This window comes from Protopterus annectens, chromosome 7.part0, assembly GCF_019279795.1.
Source record: "Protopterus annectens isolate FY-2018-M chromosome 7.part0, PAN1.0, whole genome shotgun sequence".
Lineage (NCBI taxonomy): Eukaryota > Metazoa > Chordata > Ceratodontiformes > Protopteridae > Protopterus > Protopterus annectens.
This window is the reverse complement of record NC_056739.1, coordinates 1,101,684,120-1,101,698,355: the sequence shown is the minus strand read 5'-3', so window position 1 is coordinate 1,101,698,355 and position 14,236 is coordinate 1,101,684,120.

Here is a 14,236-nt window from a genome sequence, read left to right as displayed (position 1 = left end):
GGACACCTTTGGACAGTTCTTTAACATGTAAGTGTTGTGGTGTGTCTGAAAAATGTGCAGTGCTATAGTGCTGTAAACTAGTTTGATAGAAGTTTTAATCTCAGTCCTGGCAAATGTAAAAGTGTTTGTATAAGAGTGTCTGTAGTTACAGAACCATGATTTTGAGCCCATTGGCACTTCCCTTTCCCCTTCTTTATCACTGCTGCTATCACTCACTGTTAAAGATACCTTTGGAGAGCTCTTAAATATGTAAGCTTCGTGGCTTATCTGATTAATGTGTAATGATGTAGTGCAGTAAACTATGAAAAGTACGATCTCTGGAACCAAGCAGGACAAGTAAAAATAACGTTCTTTATTTCAGGAATCACGTTTTCGCTCCCACAGTTGCAGAAGCTTCCTCAGCTAATACAATTTAATTAATTAAGCAATTCTTTTTATATCCAATAAGTCATGATGTCATTTCCTTTTATTATTAAAACAACAACCCACCACAGAAAAAAAGAAAGTGGGATAAGTAAAGACATCATTTTAAAGTGTCACTTCATAAGTTTGATATCTGTTCCATCATCCACACTTATAATGTATTATAATACAAAATTCATAAATCAATATTAACAATATATATATACCTAAAATATAAAATTGTAAAATATAAAATATACAAATATTTAATTTAAAAATCATTTTATCTATACTTGTATTAAAAGGTATATATAAAACCTGATGTATAAGTCTCACTAAGTCTATTTTTATAAGTACATATGCTTATGGATATCCTTAAATTATCTCATATAACTTTTGTATTTAAGGATCACTGAGATATTGCAGGATTCATTTAATCCAGGGTAGGTGAAGGCATCTAGTCCAATCTGCCATTCTAATTCCCTCATTTCAAGCAACAATGCTTGAGGTCCGCCCCTTGCTCCAGTTAAAACTTGTTCTATACCCATAAACTGGAAACTATGTCCAGTATTATGCATAACATGTTTGGACAAAGCATTGTCCATCTTTTTGTTGTTTATCGCATAGAGATGTTGATATATTCGATCACTAAGTTTACGGTCGGTCTTTCCTATATAGAAGCAGGGGCAACAGACACAAAAAGCAATGTAGACCACAGATTTTGTAGTGCAATTAATTCTTGAGGAGATAGTATATTTCTTATCTCTAATGGTAAATGAGTTTCCAATTTTCAAATAATTACATCTATTACAAAACCCGCACGTAACTGTGCCAGTTTGCCTATTAGAAAATATAGATGGTCCGGGTCTCTGTAATAATTCTTTCAGATTTTTACCTCTTTTAAACACTACAAGAGGTTGAGGTCCCAACTTTTGGAGGAGTACAGGATTATTAAAAATAAAATACCAATTTTTCTTTATGATGTTCAATACAGCCCCAATATGTCTATTAAATGTTAAGACAAGACTTGTCCTAAAATTATTTTGACTACGGGCTGTAGCACCAATACTGTTCTGTTCTAACCCATTTTCTAAGGGTAAATCTAAGGGTTCACTGATTTCAAAGGTGGAAATTTGGTATTTACATTTTAACAAAGGCTGATAAAAGCCAGAATTCCTTTTCATGGAGACTTCATGAATTAATTCATCTATTAAATGAATAGGGTACCCCCTATTTATAAACAGTTCTTTTAAAAAAGAGCACTCGGACCTGAATGTTTCAAATGTACTACACATACGTACGGCTCTAACTAATTGTCCTTTGACAATAGATCTTTTTTGTTTAGCCGGGTGGTTACTAGAATAATGCAGGAAGGCATTACAATAAGTCGGCTTCCTATATATAGAAGCCAAAAAGCAGCCATTTCCTACATCCTTTGTTATTTCAACATCTAAGTAATCAATGACAATGTTAGAGAACTTGTAGGTAAATTTTAAGAATGTATTAGAATTGTTCATGAACTCAACTAATTCAACTGCTTCACTTTCACTGCCCTTGATCAAAATAAACACGTCATCTAAGAACCGTGTGTAGTATTTTACATTACTTTTAAATAGGGAATTATTTTTCAAGGTAACCTTTTCCCAATATGCAACTACCAGGTTCGCCACACTCCCTCCACATGGGGACCCCATGGCTATACCTTGTTTCTGTAGGTAGTACTGGTTGTTAAACAAGAAAAAGTTTGATGTTAAAACAATATCCAACAACTGTGTGACCAAGGAAATCTCATTTTTTGTAGCTCCTAAAGCCTCTAACATCAATTCACTCCATTCAATTGCTTCCTGGTGTGGAATCGATGTATATAGGTCAATTACATCGATGGTCAAGAAGTTAAGTGTAGGTTCAAAAGGAATGTTGCTAATTGACTCTAAAAAAGTCCAAGAATCCTTGCAAATCTCAGGTATTTGTTTTAAATATTTTGAAATGATGCCATCAATTACTCTGGCACATGGGTGAGTAATGGCACACCTGCCATCTATTAATGCCCGCATTGGTGGATTCAAAAGATTTTTATGCAATTTTGGGCAACCAAACATTACAGGCACTTTAGGTGATAGAATGTTAATAAAATTAAAGATGTCAGTATCTATTAAGCCATCAATAAGTAAATCACGAAAATAGCCTCTAATTCTATTGTAAGCACCCATCATTTCACTGTAAGAAGCATGTGTATAAGCATCAGATTCTAAAATTAGTTGCATTCTTTCGATGTATTCTGAATTGTCAAAAATGGCTACCCCACCCCCCTTATCAGGTTTCATCACCCTTACTGATAGTTCTCGAAGGCTATTTAATGCCTTTGTTTGTTCATGTGATATGTTACTGTGAAAGTCAAACCATTTAATACCCTGAAACAGGTGTCTAAGGTCTAATTCACAGACATTTTCAAATATATTTAAATTAGGGTGTAGTGGGGGGTTGAATGTGCTAGATAGTTTGAAGGGTGGTATCTCTCCAAGAGTCTCACCACTAAACAATAACTTCAGATTTAATTTTCGAACATAACACTTTAACTCCACAATGGTCTTAGCTAAATTTAGCTTTTGGTCAGGTACGAAAGAGAAGCCTTTTGCTAACAACTCAACTAATTCTTGGTCCACATCACACATAGAAAAATTATACACTTTGAAGTCCCCTTCTTTGTTCAATAGAACAGTAGGTTTTTCCGGTAAAATTAATGGAAGTTCATCTCCATCTGTAATTAAAGTGTCTTCTATGGATGTAGACCCACAAGAAAGTAGTGAGGTGTTAGGTGAATTTATTTGTTCTTGTGCCACCGGTTTTGGGCATTTTTGTTCTTTCCCCCTAAAAAAGGCTTTTGGTACCTCTTGTTGGTTTGGTTTCCTTGGTTATATTGTTGGGTAGCCTTTAACCTGTTATTTCTCCTTGGTACCTGGTTAAAATTGGTACTACTCCCATTTCTACCATTAGTAGTATCATCATTTAAGTTACTGTCCAGCACATCAATCGGAGAATTATCCAAGTCCTCTGTCGCACCATTAGAATTCCCTTCATTCATCAGGTGTCTTGAAAGATTCGGGTAGGCAAGCCCTTTAGAATAGGCTTGTCTATCCCTCACTAATTTTTTAGACTTAGTGAATTTCAACTTGACCATGAGCGCATCAATACTTTTAAAAATGCGCTCATAGTCATATTTATAACGAATAAAATCCATGTCATTTTTAATTATACAATCAAGTTTTTCAGTATCAGCAAGTAATCCACTTATATAAGTGTTATAATATTTGACCATCAGTTCTAGTAGCTCTAACCCTTGCCAATCGAACAAAGATGTTAAATCTCTAGAAAAATTACAGTCACTAAAGAGATTTGTGGGTCTGAACGAATTTCGCAGGCCCTTTGGTATTATTTTCTCAGAAATGCACTGCTGGAAGTAAGATACTTCCAACTGTAACTTTTTTATTTTCAAAAGTTTTTGGTCAAAAGATTTTAAATTCTCACCTATATTACTGGTAGAATTGCCTGTGGCTTGGTCTAGTAACCGTGGATTAAATGAATCCTGCAATATCTCAGTGATCCTTAAATACAAAAGTTATATGAGATAATTTAAGGATATCCATAAGCATATGTACTTATAAAAATAGACTTAGTGAGACTTATACATCAGGTTTTATATATACCTTTTAATACAAGCATAGATAAAATGATTTTTAAATTAAATATTTGTATATTTTATATTTTACAATTTTATATTTTAGGTATATATATATTGTTAATATTGATTTATGAATTTTGTATTATAATACATTATAAGTGTGGATGATGGAACAGATATCAAACTTATGAAGTGACACTTTAAAATGACGTCTTTACTTATCCCACTTTCTTTTTTTCTGTGGTGGGTTGTTGTTTTAATAATAAAAGGAAATGACATCATGACTTATTGGATATAAAAAGAATTGCTTAATTAATTAAATTGTATTAGCTGAGGAAGCTTCTGCAACTGTGGGAGCGAAAACGTGATTCCTGAAATAAAGAACGTTATTTTTACTTGTCCTGCTTGGTTCCAGAGATCGTACTTTTCATTGTGTTCGTGGATTCCTGTGTTTTTTACTAGTGCAGTAAACTAGTTAGGGGGAGTTCTACTCTTAGTCCTGGCAAATGTAAAAGTTTGTGGGAGAGTGTTTGTAGCTATTGAAACATGATTTTGAGGCCATTGGCACTTATTACACTTTCCTTTCCCCTCTTTTATCCCTGCTGCTGATGTCACTCACCTTTAAAGATACCTTTGGACAGCACTCAACTATGTAAGCGTCATGGTGTGTGTGATAAATGCGTGATACTATAGTGCAGTAAACGTGTTAGGTAGGGTGTGTATGTGTCATTAACATTGTGTGCCATATCCATTGGGGGGTGGGTTTTCCTACACTTTTGTGTGGTCCACCCAACAAACTACCAAATGTCCACTGTATTGTGGTAGCTGTTGACACTCTTCAGTCCTATAATCTGTCTGTCATGTGATATTACTATAGAACAATATGGAGTGCAAAACAGGATATGTGGCCCTTGTAGTCCTGTGATACAATTCTACACACAGGAATCATAGGCAAACACACTCATCTATTCATTAATCCCTATGTCGCTAAGTGGTCTGCAAACAGGCTCACAGATGGATCTCACAGTGTGAAAGCATTGGACTACATGTCAGACTGCAAAACAGTCATGAGTGGTGTCAGACTGCCAAACAGTCATGAGTGGAGTACCACAGGTTCTTGTCCTGTGTCCAGTCATGTGTGTTGTGTGTGGTTCTGATATCCAGCCCAACAGGAATGAACTGTGGTTAACAATGTTTGCAGACAATTGCTAATTGGGGGGGTCTGTTAACATCCCCACATTATGTTAACATCCTGCATAAAGTTGCCACTGACACCTCCACCTGTTGACAAAACATTGGCCTTAGTCTCAGTATCAAAAAAGTGTCCCAATCCCCTGTTGAATCAATGTGTTGTCCACAAATGACCACATTGGTGGTAGTCCAATGGAGACAGATGTCCTTATAGTAGGTCTGTGAACACATATTGACAGCAACCTCTGTTATGACCACCACACTGCAGACAGTCCTTCCATGTGGCACATTGCATAATTAAGGGTGCATCATCCAGAAATGAAGAGGTCAGTGTCTCCCTCTACTCCCCGTACTCATTACGCCAATCAGCAGGTCCAGTGGCCCATTTGCCATGTAACTCAGTAGACACCTTCAACAACTGAGTAGGCTGCAAGTGTACCTGACATGTATGACCCTAGGCATGAAACAACTGTCTGATATGGATATGGATATGATACTTTAGTATGTAAATAGAACCCCTGTTGCTCTTATTTGTATAAATTAACTTTACTGGCTTGTCTCCTACACGTATTATATCTCTATGTGGAATCTCTTGAACAGGGCTAAGCAAGACTCCTACTCTAGATAGGTAGCTTCTTTTTTACTGATTTCAATGCCATACATCTGTATAACACGGTGCTGGATTTTCTAAGATGTCCTAACTGTTGCTTGTACGCTGTTGTGATCTGTATTTAGCAAAGTGCATTTCATTCACCCTGGTATATGTGAAAACCTCATAGGCACATATATAGTTTGTAGTCTTTAATGTAATGTTGGTTTTAATTGCTAAATGACTGCTTAGAGTATTAGCTATATTTTATGTTGTATAATTTAGGCGTAAATTTAACTCTGCAAAGCCGCTTTCATTTGCGTTACTGCCTTAACCATATATGACTTAGAGTTGGACTAGTGACTGCAGCCAAGAGAAGGTTTAGACCACCATCTTGCCTTCACTTGTATCTGTATTTATACAGATTTATCTCATGCTGAATACTGGCTACCATATTCAAATACTGCTATGACTTTAACTAGTATATTAACTCTACCATTTGAACTATTGGCTTGGTATGTCTAAGGCCTATGTAAATTAAAGTTGGTATCTATTGTCCACAGTTTATTACTTAACTAAGCCCCTAGGGTTATGTCTGAGCTATATTTCTCCTGCCTATCTGATATGACATGTATTTGTTGAATACTTTAATATGATTTCTTTATTATGGACCTTATTACTGTGTAGTTTATTTATGCTCTACTATCTGCTTTGCATATTCAGCTTTTTATACTAAAGTTACTTTTTTTCTCTCCCTTTTCTCCTGATCTCATTTGTTTCCTGCCATCTTCACCTATATGTACGCAGCTCTCTTTGCCCATAGCCTGCCCATGAAACAGACTCCTCACGCCTGAAGACAAGGGACCCATCCTAACCAGCTGATACATCTCAGGGTCCCCCTTCCTTGGTCCCAAAAGTTTAAGAAGCAAGCATCTCAGGGTCTACCATCCTTGCTCCCTAAAGACTAAAGAAGCAAGAACGTGTGTGGTTTTCTTAACCCTAACAGTTACTAAAGAGGTGTTATATTTGGTAGGTAGCTGAAAGGACGCTTCCAAGACAGGACAGCCAGCAGCTTACCCATTAGCCTGTACACTCTTCTTCAACCTTCTAAAGCTCTTTCTAATTCTAGTCTCACCTCTTAACCCTGGAACAGACCTATCCCTCTTACTATCTGCCACTGCAACATTGGGTTTGTCCACTAGGTGGCACCCTCACCTGGCTCTACCTCCCTCTATCTATCCCACTATCCCTCACCATAATATTGAAACTTTTCCTTGCTTCTCCCTAGTCTTCCTATTATCTTTACTCACTTTTAATCTTCCTACCACTACTTTCAGCTTTTTAGCCAGCTATATAGCTCACTCACAATTTTCTTACTTCCATCCTCAGCCTTGTGCTAGCTTATATCCCTCCTTTTCCACCCATAGTATTTTCTGATATCTTCCTGTCCTTATAGTGCTACTTAGTGTCCCACTTTTTATCCTCTAATCCTTTACACTCAGCACACACCTACACTCTTACCTTCCATCCTCCCACTGTGCCCAATCTCTCCTCTTACCTGCAACATTACTTACCTTTTGTAAAAGCTTCTTCACTGATTGTTTCTTCTCCTTATGCTTCTTCCTTCTCTTGTCTCTTCCCGCTCCATTCGCCCTACGGGCTCACTCCGCTCCCCTACCCTACCCCCTAATCTCACCCACCCCCACTGGTCCTAAACTTATCCTTCAATAACCACCCCCCCTTATTCTCATCCTATCACAAACATCATCATCATTAGGCCACTCCCTTATCTCTTTCTTTCCTAATTAGTACTAATCAACTCTCTTTTGAACTACTCCCTCACCTTTTCTAACCAGTCTCTGTACTAACTACCTCCCAATTCTACATCCTTTACAACCACTACTAATTTTTTATTTGCATAATTTACATCCTGCTCAATCTCCTGAAACGCTCTCTCCTATAATTTTACTTTACCTACTCACACAAACTACTCACAACTCATAACTACTTATTACTATGGCCCCAACACACAAAACTATTTTCACAAACATACTACTCTTAACTACCATAATAGCCTCTCTTACTATACCTTACTCACTAACCTTCTTTGAAAATCTTTCTCTACCTGAACAAAACCATAACTTCCAACAAACTTTTACATCTTCTTTCATCTACTCCCTTAATCATAGTAACATAACCTGTACCCCTAACTATATACTACCAAAATATCATAGAGCAACCCATGTTACTTACTTCACTTCCAAAAAGAATGTTAATAATTTCTACAAAATCCATAAATCTCTACTATATCCCCAGCAACACACCCTCCTAGACGGTGACATTCATCCGAACCCTAGCCCCAATACTGACTTTACCTATAACCTTAACAATTTAACATTGCCTGTGATTTCTACATTAACTAAACCACCTAACTCCCTCCTGATAGCTCACCTTAACATTAGAAGTATCAACAATAAAATTTCCCACTTGCATTCACTCCTTGATGTGCACTCATTTGATATTCTATGTCTTACAGAAACTTGGCTAAAACCATCTACTCTAGACCAGGAAATTAGCCATCCTGGCTATAACATCCTTAGATGTGACATTAAAACCAAAAAAGGTGGAGGTATAGCCATTCTCTATAAATCTAATCTCCATATTTCCCCCTTTAATGTGTTTCCATCATTAGACACCAAATCTGAAATCCTGACTATCAAACTTCAAATCAATAACTCCAAATCTACCTATCTAATTTGTATGTATCTCCCCCTGGTAACAATACTAATACTCTTGAAAACTTACTTAGTTACCTCTCCACCCAATTACCACAGGAGACCATTGTACTGGGTGACTTTAACATTGACTGATCCACCTGCAGTTCCCCTAAACCTACTAATCACATAAATCTCTTTGGATTCTCACAATTAATAACCACTCCTACTGGAATCCACAAACCTAGCAGTAAGGAAACTACACTTGACTGGATCCTTATTAACAGCCACCCTGAAACTTATACTCCAGGAACCCTTCCCGATGATATCAGCGACCATATGCTTACCTACATTATTAGACAAAAAGTCCATATCCCAAATAACCTTAATTTCAAAACCTCCCGCTCAAAAAAATTCTTTAATCCAGACAGCTTCCTAAATGAACTGCAAGCATGTAACTGGTCACCACTAACCCATCTTGAACTTGATGAGGCTGTGACCTACTTTAACACTAACGTTCTTCAAATCCTAGATTACCATGCACCTTATCGTTCTACTAAAATAACAACCAACTCTGCCCCATGGCTCACAAAATAAACTAGGCAAAAGATGCTCCTCAGAAATAAAATCTGGGCTAAATGGAGAGCCACCAAATGTCCATCAGATCACCTCCACTTTAAACAGTTAAGACATGCCACCAAGAAAGATATTCTTAGGGACAAAAAAGACTTCTACCTTCATCTCCAACAAACTAGCCAACAAACTCCACAAAAATTTTGGTCAGGGATAAACAAACTTCTTCAGCCAGGTCACTCTACTACTCCGGCCCCAGCAGGTTTCAATCATAATAACTCCAACCAGATCCCTGAAGCCTTTAATAACTACTTTACAGAAGCCATTCAAACCCTAGCCAATTCTTTACCACCTTTTACTGCTTCCCCACTAAATACCTCTAAGATTTCATCTCCTACCTTTCAAATAAAGCCTGTACCTACATCTCTCATCTGTAAGCTACTTCAAAAACTGAAACCTTGCACCTCTTCTGCTGACCGTCTCCCATCTGAATACCTACAAATTGCCGCAAAAACCATATACTATCCTATCTCTATCCTTATTAACAGACCTATCTCAGAAGGCAAAATCCCTACCATATGGAAAATATCCCACATCATCCCTCTACATAAAGGTGGATCTTCTATTGAGCTTTCTAACTTTCGACCTATTGCCTTACTCTCCCCATTAGCTAAGATAATGGAAAAATGTATTCACAAACAATTACTGAACCATCTACTACAATATAACCTCCTAGCAAACTGCCAACATGGTTTCAGACCATTCCATAGCACAACTGCCCTACTATCCTTCACCGACTCTATAAATAAAAATCGTAACAATAACTCTTTTTCCTCTGCACTATTTATTGATCTGTCAAAAGCCTTTGATATGGTTAACCATAACTTACTTCTAGACAAACTAAAGGCCCTTTCTCTCGATCCACAAGCATTACAATGGTTTAGGTCATATCTGGAAAATAGACAGCAAGCAGTACTTTGGGATAACAATGTCTACATTACTTCCAGTAAATATTGGGATACCCCAAGGCTCTGTCTTAGATCCCCTTATTTTTTCCTTATTTATCAATGATCTACACATGAACATACCTCAAGCCACCTGCATTCAATATGCAGATGATTCCACCTTAATCTGTACAGCTAAGAATATAGCCTCTCTCCACTCCCTCACCCAAACTGTTTTTCATAATGTTGAAAACTGGTTCATGCAACACTACCTCCTCCTAAACCCAAACAAAACTACTGCTATTTACTCCAACTCTTAAATCACCTAATCCATTCTTCTCTATAACCTCTAACAATGCCACCAATATAACCCCAGATACTGCAACCCGCCTACTAGGTGTAACAATTGATAATCGTCTCAACTATGATGACCACATCAACTTCACCATAAAATCAGTTAACAAGAAACTTGGTACCCTCTATAGAATTAAACCCTTCCTTACCCCTATTGCCAGGAAAACTATTGCCCAGACCCACCTCATTTCTACCCTTTTCTATGCCTCTGCTATATATACTAAAGACAACCTCTCCAAACTTTCCACCTGTTATAATAGCATAGCTAGATTCATTACATGCTCCCCCTTTAAAACTCACCACTGCCTCAACCTCAAACAACTTGAATGGCTAGAACTGCAGAACCTTATACTCTGTCAACAATTACTTATCACTCAAAAGATCCTATACCACCCCAACAACACCCCTATCCTCACTAATCTGATTACACCATATAAAAATCTAGCTACACTACGCTCTGCTAATAAGCTCCTAGTCTCCTCGATTAAATCCAGCAACAAAGCTGGTGACTCACTTTTCTCAAACACAGCAGGTAAAAACTGGAATCATCTTCCTTCTGATTTATCAACCCTTGCTTCTACTTCTCTATTTAAAAAACATCTGAAAGACCATCTTAAAACTCATTGGCTTTGTCCATGTGCTAACCCAGACTAATATATTCTTCCCTTTCCTGCTCTTACCCCCTTTCCCTACTCCTCTAACTTATTCCTCCAAATCTAGTTACTACTCTTTTATTCATAGTAAGAGGATAAAATATAAGGGCTTTTCTCTCTTTACTGGGTCTTGCTCATACCTACTATTGTGTTTAGTATAATTTTTTTTAGTATAATTTTTAGTATAATTTTTAAAGTTTATAATTTTAATATTATAATTTTTTTCTTTTGACCAATGCGGCTTCTGTATTGTGATTTTACATGTCTTTTTATATATTGTTAACTTTGTCACTTTTCATGCTTGGAGCTTTGCTCCCCGGGCCTCTACTGAAAATGGACATATATCCAGTTAGACTAGCCCGGTCAACAAATGTAAAATAAAATAAAATAATAATAAAAGAACCCAAAACCTCCGGGTGTTCCCGGTTACATCTTGGCTACTTACAGGCAATCCCTGCTTGACTGGCAATGCCATGTCTGCCCAGCTGTGTTATAAATGCCACAGCTAGGAAACCACAATCTGTATGCACCACATGCCATGGATACCTCAACTGCATTACCACATTAACAGAACATGCTTGGGGACAGGTCCATAACCTAGACAATGGCCGCCATATGCGATATATGTTGCATACATGTCAATCAAAGCACCTCACAGGCCCTCTTCAAGAGGAATCCAGATGAGTGGCTGATGAATATAACTGTCACTCTGGGGATCACTCAAGTGGCAGTAGTCGATAGATGGCATGCTGACAAATGTCAGATGCCATGATACCAGTGTACTCACATGCCCTACTCTTCTCATATCTTCATGGACATTAGCCTGGTACACACCCAGGGACACCTGTACCAATGGACTTCTATACTGACAAATGTGTCTGTTTGCATTACTGACCATAACAGTATTAGTGAGTTTATAAAATTGAGGTTGAAAATACTTTGAGGACCTTCTCATCCACTACACCCCCCCCCCGTGCTATACTTAGAAAGGGCTGCTGCTGTACTGCACTGTAAAGGTACCTTGTGACACCCTTCACCCTATGGTCTACCTTGAGGTTGCAGTACCAGCATAACACTGTTCTACCAATGAGTATACAGGCGTGGTTTCCCCTCTGAGTTCTGGCATATGTGAGTGTGTGTGTGTGTGTGTGTGTGTGTGTGTGTGTGTGTGTGTGTGTGTGTGTGTGTGTGTGTGTGTGTGTGTGTGTGTGTGTGTGTGTGTGTGTGAGTGGACATTTGTAGGAGACAGAATTCTGAGGCCCCATTCTCCAAATACCCTGCACAGTGCCAAACATTACAAGGGATGGTGATGTTGCTCACCTTAGGAGAGCCATGGGACAATATTCACTCTACTAGCTCTGTGGCACATGCAATAAATGCATATCAGTGTAATATTAATAATTACATAAGCAGGCAAAGGTTTGCATTTCATTCCTGGTAGATGTGTGAGTGTAGGTTTGTCATAGCATTATCATGGGTATGAGTGAGTCCTATATGCAATGTGGGTGGGGTGCTGGGTATAATATGTTTACACCATGGTACCCCCAGTACATGTCCCAAGGTCCACTGTATGAGGACCGCTGTCACCATTGACTATACAGGTAACTGATGACACTCTTCAGCCCAGTAAGGCATGTGCTGTGTGCCAAAACTCTGTAATAGTATGGACTGAACGATGAGATAGGCAGGGATGCTAACCACAGGTGTGGCAAATGTGTGTATGGCTATATCTGTGTTGGTCATTGTGTATCTTTCTGTAGCTGATAGTATTTCCTGGCCATTCTCACCCAGGGCATCTCCCATTGCCATACTGTGCAAGGCCAGTGGATGTTGTTCACCTTAGAGGGACTGTGGAGCGCACTTCACCCTACTTTCTCAGTGGCATGTGCAATAAATGCAGAGCACTTGAATAGCAAGACCTAGGTAGGTAGTGTTTCTAATCTCAGTTGTGCCAAGTGTGTATGTTTGTGTGTGTGAGATCAGTCTTCTGACTGTGTGTGTTTGAGTGACAAATGTGGCCATGGTTTACAGTTTTACATCACTGTACTCCCAGAACATGTGCTGTCCTACATCCATGTGGCTGATGCCTAACTCCCGCCACATGCTGTGGCACAGACATCCCACAGTTGATGATTGTCACTATCTCACCGACCATCTATCTCTGACCTCAGCATAATAACAGTGGGCATCTCCAAGATCAAGGATGTTGCCACACATAGCATGAAGAGCTGCATTTGTGACCCTGAGAATATGTCCAGTGTTAGATATGACATGTGTCTGTGCCTCCATGACAGTCCAAAACATGTGTCTGGTGACACCTGCTGTGACACTTGTGACAGGGCCATGATGGGCAGCAGTCCACCTATGAGCACCCTTGTCCATCCACATGTGTGGAATCTACCAGTTCTCTGGCTATGGAAGGTGTATACACACTATATAGTTCTCATAGATTTACATGACAAACATGTGTATCATAGTCATATTCACAGGTAGCATATGGATATGTACAATATCCCTGTAGCTGGCCTAGCAGTGGCACAGTTAGAATATGTCCAGTGTTAGATATGACATGTGTCTGTGCCTCCATGACAGTCCAAAACATGTGTCTGGTGACACCTGCTTTGGCACTTGTGGCAGGGCGATGATGGGCAGCAGTCCACCTATGAGCATCCCTGTCCATCCACATGTGTGGAATCTGCCAGTTCTCTGGCTATGGAAGGTGTATACACACTATATAGTTCTCATAGATTTACATGACAAACGTGTATCATACTCATATTCACAGGTAGCATAAGGATATATACAATATCCCTGTAGCTGGCCTAGCAGTGGCACAGTCAGTAGTGTTTGACAGAGACTCCAGTGTTTGTCATGTGTGAGCTCTCCTTTCCCGGGTTAAGTTAGGGTCTTGAGTTGTGTTCCATGTCACAGCAGAGAGAGGCAGATGCTATGGCCATAGGTGCTGTTTAGCAGGTCATCACTACAGCAAGTCTCGCTCAGACATAAATCTGTCAAAATCCTATTTCCCATTATTAGAAAACACATACTACATTCACTTATATGATGGCTTGTTTCACATACCTTTTTATTATTTCACACTGCACTGAGTTGTATCAGCAGGTTGCTCCACGTCTTTC